The sequence below is a fragment of the Cibotium barometz genome, chromosome 13 (assembly GCF_041138505.1).
Source record: "Cibotium barometz isolate CiBa-2024 chromosome 13, ASM4113850v1, whole genome shotgun sequence".
NCBI classification, from domain to species: Eukaryota; Viridiplantae; Streptophyta; class Polypodiopsida; order Cyatheales; family Cibotiaceae; genus Cibotium; species Cibotium barometz.
The window spans coordinates 10,808,570-10,815,545 of NC_141058.1; positions in this window are offsets into that span (position 1 = coordinate 10,808,570).

Here is a 6,976-nt window from a genome sequence, read left to right on the forward strand (position 1 = left end):
TCTTCTAATGGTTCCCAGTAAGACAATTTAATATCACCATTCCCAATACCTATTGTCACAGATACTTCAAACAGCCTTGTTTTTTTGTCTTCTGGGAATTTAGGTATCTTGTGAACCGACGGTTCAGATGTCTCTGGCTTTTTGCCTTTTTTATCTGAGTGTGTCGATCCTGCATTTTAAGAGAGTTTAAAATACAAACAATTATCGTTTAAATTATTTTTGAAAAAACATGGAGTGGTATGGGTTTAAAAAAATTGTTAGGGATTTATAAGAAACTTAGGAGAAATATTTTTAAAAACAAAGGAGAATAAATATCACTAAATTGTTATAATTCTGCATAAAAATAGTCTACGTATCAATGGACTGTATCAATGTATTATTACTTAAAAAAACCATAATTAAAAATAATTAAAAAAGTAGGAGAAATATAAAAAAAGGAAAAACAGAAATAGCCTAATTCTTATAATTCCGCTTTTATACAGTCCGCATAGCACAATTCTTATAATTCTGAATTTATACATTCCGCGTATAAATCGACTACAAAATTGATTTAATTTTGCATAAATACATTATGGGTATGAATGGATTGTATTAATCTACTCTTACTTAAAAAAATAGCTTAATAAAAAACTAAATCTAAAAATCAGGAGAAACAAGAGGGAAAAAAATAGAAATAGCATAAATCTTATAATTCCGTATATATACAATCGTATTAATCAACTACAAAATTGTTTTAATCCCGCATAAATACAGTCCGAATAAATACAATTCGGGTAAACGAGAAATTTTTTTAATGGTATTCATTCATAAAAAAATCACAACAAATATAACATAATTAATCAATGCACCCCAAATCTTTTGTGGGGGTTGCATTGATTAATTATTGAATATAACCTTAATGTAGTCCTTTTGCATGTGAATGCGGACACGTGTAACGTGCACCCCAAGTCGATTAATATGGGCACTGTATATATGTGCAATTATAAGGATTGTACTATTTTTCATTTTAATGACTGCTAAAATATTTATTCACTTTCCTGCATATTGAACAAAAAAACAATTTAATGAATAAGGTGTGGGAAAAAAAGAGAGCATAACAATGGAAAATAATTGAATAACTACATATCGGCCGATCTCGTTGTCTTCTTGACCGCACGAAGATTACGGACTCCAGAAGGCCCATCTGGTGGAGTGCTGATGATGCAAGGTCCCTCAGAGACAGGTCCAGGGACAATAGATGTTGTGGGACAATTGGAAACTTGAGGTAATCTAGGCGGACTTTGCATGCATGCATCAGAAAACATGACGGGGGAAGGACGACGATCAAGACACATATAGTTTGTTATGTCATTCATCGGTTTCCTTTTAAGAGCCATTTTGCAGAACAAAATTACGAGATGGAACACAAAAACACTGATAAGAAAAAGATGCACCGAAAAGACTAACAGAGAGTACATTAAATAGCTAGGAAACAGATGCACCCAAAAGACTAACAGACAGTTCATTAAATAGGCAGAAGAAATCTAGCGTGCAAGTCCAGAAGGACGTGAAGATAAACAGCTGCCCATACCATTTGAGAAGAGCCACAACCAGGCAAAACGCCAATGAACTCTCTAGAAAAACAACGAAAGGAACCACTTGACGACTTGCTCCATAACTCCATCCACAAAAAGCACATGATCATCCCATACCATGCCAGAATCAGTAATAAGATCGCAGAAGTTGGCCATACTAACCCGAGCACAGGTTCCAGAAGACGGGAAAGAAAGACGACGAGGAGCAAACAAAACAAAACAAGTGTATTCCATCCCATACCATCACAGATTCGGTGACAAAATCAGCCATACCATCGCAGAAGTCGGCGACGAAATTGGCCATACTAACCCGACCACAAGTTCCAGAAGACGGGAAAGACAGACGACGACAACCACACAGAACAAAATACATGCAAAACAATGCATGCGAACGTTACACGTGTCCGCTTTCACATGCAATAATTTATTAATGCAATCCCCAGAAAGATTTGGGGTGCACGTGTCCGCGTTCACATGCAAAAGGACTAGATTAAGGTTATATTCAATAATTAATTAATGCAATCCCCACAAAAGATTTGGGGTAAGATTTGGGGTGCATATTGGCTGGGCTTCGCAACTTTGGGAGGTAGGCACTTAAAATTGTCCATAAGAAGTGTCTGTCCAGGTCGAAACTCCATGAGTATGAGTTTGAGAGCTTACAGACGAGTATTAGCACAACAAGAAAGGGAGCAATGAGAATCAACAAATGAGAGGGAAATAACAAGACTAGCTCTCAACTAAGCTCTCAACTAAGCTCAAGCATGTAAAAGCCTTTTAGAATTTGCCTAGTTATACATAAGTTCTATTGCTAAGCACTTATGGCCTTTTTGAAATCTTAGAAATACACAAAGTTATAAATATTTTTTTCCACTACATGCCACTTATGTTCTTTTGTGAAAAAATCAAATGTAAGCCCTTGTAGTCCTCTTGCTTCTACGTCCTTACCTCATGTTAATTCCTACTATCTATCTCCTCATATTAATGGTTATTGTTACCTTTACTAGTTCTATTGGGAGTTTTCATCCTCACTTCTACTTCCTTACCTCATGTTAATTCCTACTATCTATCTTCCGTACTTCTACTTCCTTACCTCATGTTAATTCCTACTATCTATCTCTTCATATTAATGGTTATTGTTACCTTTACTAGTTCTATTGGGAGTTTTCATCCTCATCTCTGTTGGTGATTTCTTCTATTGTAGTTTAATTGCATCAATGGTTTACATCGAAGCAAGTGCTCTTTGTGTTTATTATTCTATCTTGTAATGTATAGTACGAGTGAGTGTTGCTTAGACATGCTATTTATTTTTATTGTAATAGTATACTTTTTAAAGTTTTATATCAATCTATAATCTCAAACAATAATAAAACTTCAAATCTTGAATTCTCCATTCAATCTACAACTTGATTAAAGTTATAATGTGTGTGTGTGTGTGTGTAATAATATACATGACAAGGCAAAACATACGTATCAAAAGGGATAATGTTTCATCTATATATATTGGTTACAAAACTGGCATCATGAGCTAGGGTCAAAATAGAGCTGAGCAAAAAAAAAAAACAGAGTCTTCCTCATTTATCCCAACGGGGATTTTTTTGCGAGCTTAGCCCACGAGCTTTTAAGAAAGCCCTCACATTTTTCTTCTAAATATGGCCCTCAATGTTTTTCACATTAAGATGAGTTATTGAAACTTAGAAATCGGGGACGTTGAAGTGATGCTAAAAGAAGATTCGAGGTGGTGGAAGAAGATTCAAGGTTGTGGAAGAAGATTCATTGACTTAAATTTACTGCATAAATACATGATGCTGGCCTCAACGCTTAGGGGGGGATGGAAGAGTAGCAAGGGAAGGAATAGGAAGAGGCTAGTGGAGGTAACTAGGTGGAGGAGAAAAGAGATCGAGTGTGTGTGTGTGTGTGTGTGTGTGTGTGAGAGAGAGAGAGAGAGAGAGAGTTTGATATGCACAACAAGGAGATAGGCTAAGGTTTAACCTTAGCACCCCATTAATTAATTAATGGATAGGCTTGAATACCGACCCTTAAAGATGATATTCCCTATATTCCCCTTTAAAGCACGTGTAATTAATGTATGCTACCATGTGTATTTAACTGGGCATTGTTTCATAAGTAAGGTCCACCACCTTAATTAAATGCTATTATACTAAGGTTTATGCCTTCCTCGCATTCCAACCCTCAACTAAGTAAGGTCCACCACCTTAATTAAATGCTATTATACTAAGATTTATGCCTTCCTCACATTCCAACCCTTAACTAATTAATGCAAAACCAATCATGGGGGCCTACTAAAAAACATAACAATAGAAAATGGCAATATGGGTCTACATAATCAAATATAATCATGCAAGGCTTATATTATTTAAAAAATTATACAACCAGAAATATCGCAAGGTCAGGTCTACATTATCCAAAACATTATGTAATCATAAGTGTAAAAGATTATCCAACAATAAGAATAAGTGTTTGCAAGAGTACATCTGTTGCAAAAAGAGAGCCTTGACCCTAAAGACACTTCATGGGGATAGGTTCATGGACATGAGAGAGCTTCTCTCACATTATGATCGAGTGTATAAACATGTTTTCATTCTGATGAAGCCCTAGAACTTGTATTAATATGTAGTAAAATTTGTTTGCATGCCACATAAAACTTTTTCCCTTATACACATTTTTGAAAATCTGGGCATGTACAATAAGGTGGAGACTGTATATGCACTTTATAAGACTTCTTCCCTGGTCCATCTCCTTCTATCTCAAATATCTCATGCTTATAGTGATTCATAACCTTTTTTATCATCGTTACTCGGTTCGTTGTCAATATGCAAAATTTATTCTCTTCTTTACTTCTCTTGAAATGCATGTTTGCCATTTCATGCAAACTCTCTCCATCTTGTTGAATTTAGTAACAAAAGTCTTTGACATAGCACTAGAAATACATCCCTTGTATCTTCCCCTACAATTTTTTATGTTTTCATCTCGGGATTGGGTGACATTTCAGCTGCGACACCATCTATAGTAGCCAACCTAAAACTAGCATAGACCATTGCCTTATCTTCAATCAATTCGATTCCCTCCTCAATAGGCCAAATAGAAGGCAAAACTGGTACTGGTGAGATATTACTATCTAGGTGCCATGAGCGCATCACATCATTGAGACAAAACCACATAAATTATGGCCTCTTACTTCCTAGTCCTAATTGCCCATTATGTTTGATGAATTGCTTGCTCCATAACATGGCTTCCACCCTGTATACATGGGAGTTGTGTTGTAGTAGGTGTGTCATGCTAAAGTGTTGTATCTTGCTCTATCACTACTACAGGATGTTTATGTTCTGACGATGAGGTCCGACGCCTCCGCGTCGACGAAATTTTTGTCTATAATATCATCAAGATATTGGCCTAAAATATTGTCTATAATCTCGTCGAAAATTGCGTCAAAGAATTATTTTTTCCTATTGGCCTTTTTTGTATCCAAATCAATATATATATGTGTGTGTGTGTGTGTGTGTGTGTGTGTGTATATACATATATATGTATATATATATATATATATGTGTGTGTGTGTGTGTGTGTGTATATATATACATATATATGTATATATATGTATATATATATATATATATATATACATATATATATATATACATATATATATATATATACATATATATATATATACATATATATATATATATATATATATATGTATGTATGTATGTATATATATGTATAGATATATATGTATATATATATATATACATACATATCTTATATATATATATGTATATATATGTATAGATATATATGTATATATATATATATACATACATATCTATATATATACATACATATCTATCTATATATATATATATGTATATATATATATATACATACATATCTATATATATACATACATATCTATCTATATATATATATATGTATATATATATATATACATACATATCTATATATATATATATATATATATATATATATACATACATATCTATATATATATATATATATATATATATATATATATATATATACATACATATCTATCTATATATATATATACATATATATATATATAGATAGATATGTATGTATATATATATATATACATATATATCTATACATATATATACATATATATATATATATATATATATATATATATATATATATATATATATAGCATACATAAATATGTATGAGAATATATGAAACCAACAAAAAAGAGGAAAGTTGGGCACATCATGAGAATATTGGCATGTTTACAAAATCATAGTTGATCATTATTAGCTCTCTCATCTTCAAAAAGATCATTGGCCCCAAAAAGATATATTTCAAAGAAAATCTCTCCATCTTTGAATCGTATAGGACTAGAAGATGCATCTATGTCGGCCTATAAATCTTCTAGCTAGCCTTGGTTTCTCATTTGTTTCTGGCTCTTCGTCAATATCACCCACCACCTGCAGTGTTTGAGGCATCTCTTGTGTCTAATTGTTTGATCTCTATACCTTTGTCTAGCCCTTGCTTGCTGTACTGTGATATACAAAGTAACTTGCTCTTGTTGGCATGGTGGCCTGCACCAATCTGTGCTTCATCTTCTGCTATTTCCATGTCTTCATATATTTGTTTACTGCGTGGTGACACTTGGATTACAAACCACCATCGATAATCTCTTAGGTCCTCCTTAAAGATCACTTGCTCACAATGATCCGGTAGTACAAATGTGTCCTTTTGGTCTGCCCATATCTTTGTGGAGTCCATTTGAACTAATCTAGATTTGTCTCTTCGTACGATTGCATGTGCTCCTATTGTAACTACCTTGAACCACTTAACATCAATGATAAACATATGAAACTTTCTAAAGCCAGCCTTGATGATATCTTGATGATATCTTGGATGGTTCCAAATTAATCAAACATGTTCACATTCATATTTAGATCACTTGCCCTAGCCCTGCTTTCTTACATGAAATTTGCTTTAACACCACAATCGAACGTTGTTGTCTTCTTTTATCGATCTGTTCCACTCGAAAATGGCATTCATGTGACCACAGTACTACAAATTTTTGGTACTAGAAGAAAATAACACATCGTCCGTTAGTTTATGGAGAAGTTTTAAACAATATTTGGAGAACATGTGGACACATCGAGGCTTAGAATGAATGAAATCACCTACACAGTAATCACAACTGTATTGCAAGCTCCTCTTCCTCATATGTAATAACTTCACCACACGAAGTTTTGCTTCTTGTAAGGTTTTTGGAGCCATCTACTTGATGGAAAGTCTGGAAGTATAGCAAGTGATGGAGGGTATGGTTGGTGAGCTATAGTCCGACTCCTTTGAAAAGCTTGACGAGCTTGATTCCTTTCGTTCTT